Here is a 1,819-nt window from a genome sequence, read left to right as displayed (position 1 = left end):
AAAACATGACAAACATACACCTCAGGGAACCCTAACACAGAAATATCAGAGAAGTGAATAATTCACTCGTCATGATGTTTGTCAATAGGAAGTCAATTATTGGGCCACTAGTGTTTGTGTTTGCTAGTCTCAGTACCCTCTCCTCATTTCTCTCTCCTTTACAATCTTTCTTTTTATTAGGACTACTGATTGTTTGGGGACATCTGAAATTACTCAGGATTGTGGTGACCAGTTGAACAGAGATAAGCTAAGAGCAGGCAGTGATTTATATCCCTGCAGGTGAGATCTGGGTGCTGTCGAAAGGTTTGTTATATCCTCTGATATTCTTTCACATAATTACACTACCAGCAGATATGATCACACGTTCTTGCCTTGGTGTGTCACTCTGTACTCAAGTGTTATCATATCATACAGGGACATTAAAAGAAGAGTTTGATTATACTCTGAGCAACTTATTGTGTATGCACATGTGTATACACTTGTTATTCTATGTGCATAATTATCTCTTTAACAGCAACAATGAAAACCTTAAAATGTGTGAGTATATAGGACCATAAGATAAAGAGTGAAAAAAAATGAAATCAGAATGAAGAGAAAAAGAAAGTAGAAAAATAAAACCCTAGAAAATGGTAGTATATATAATAAACGGTCTGAAATATAAATTATTCACTTGAGGTAGGCTGCAAATTTGGCTCTGAGCTTTCTAGCAGTCAAATAAAAGAGATGAACTTGATATTATTCTGAATTCTCTGTAAGGGAAACAAAATAATTGCTGAAAGGAAGCAAAAAACTCTGTCTCATTTTGAAATCTGAGATAATTTTTTCCTATTCTAAAAAATTTCGTTTCATAGGTGTTCTATGTTGAAAAATGTGCTAGATATAGAAAGTAGGTAGTGCTACAAAAAACAAACAACAAACACATCAACCCAGATTTATCCCTTTCTTTGAAATATTAAATTGTTATCAATTGGATGGTTACTTAAGGCTCTGGACAGTGAAATAAACATCACTGAAAGGAGAGCTTCCCATCAATTCTTACATGTTTTCATATCAGATGGGTAATGTTCTTATACTGTAACATGGTTTGAGGGAGGCACATCTCACACATGAGCATAAAAACCCAATCGTTACACTTTACACATTACAAAAGAATCTTCCCACCAATACTTTTAAGAAAGATTAGATGGCATAAATACTGTCAGTATGTTTTTTAATTTTAGAGAATAAGGATGATTCAGGAGCTGAGCTGAGTCATTGAAAAACGTTGAAAGAGAGAACACATGAGAGCCGAAGAGAATCTAGCAATCTGAATGTCCTCCACTCTCTAAAAGATGTTCAGATGACTACCAGAGAGTTGCCACTGGTTGTGCTCTGACCACTCAGTCGCTAGACAGAACTTGCAGCCAGGAGCACCTGCTTACTACAAGGTATTTGATCATGGTCTATGGACAAGAGGTTAGTTGATAACTGTTGCTATAATGGGTCCTCCTGCACTTACAGTTCAGGCATGTCTACAGCATTTGGCCCAGAAAGGGCAATGCATAATTCTGTCACTGGGAATGCTTCCCAGGATTTGAGTAAACTACCAGTGTCTATCACTCTTTGGCAATTCATACTTATTTTCTTTGTTGGAGGAATACAGTGTTCTTTCCATGTTTTCTCATGTGAAACTTTGAGTTGAATGTTTGGATCTTCTCCCATGTTTAGCATCATCACAACCTAGTAGATAAGTTAAACACACCACTAAATAACAAAGACTAGAATGTACTAAAGCCTTAAAAAACTTTGACTTTAATTGTTTGACATAAAGTGAGTAGGA

At 36.0% G+C, this 1,819-nt stretch overlaps 1 non-coding gene across 1 annotated transcript; it reads right to left on the bottom strand.

The window, feature by feature from the left end:
- Positions 1 to 1,048: 1,048 nt before the first annotated feature.
- Positions 1,049 to 1,153, bottom strand: LOC123573820 (small nucleolar RNA U13). Its single transcript, XR_006698552.2, has one exon. It is a non-coding gene; the product is annotated as a small nucleolar RNA U13 (small nucleolar RNA).
- Positions 1,154 to 1,819: the final 666 nt, after the last annotated feature.

Source organism: Macaca fascicularis, chromosome 5 (assembly GCF_037993035.2).
Source record: "Macaca fascicularis isolate 582-1 chromosome 5, T2T-MFA8v1.1".
In the NCBI taxonomy this organism is placed as follows: domain Eukaryota; kingdom Metazoa; phylum Chordata; class Mammalia; order Primates; family Cercopithecidae; genus Macaca; species Macaca fascicularis.
Note: the sequence above shows the minus strand (reverse complement) of the source record. Positions and strands in the feature narration are given on the sequence as shown.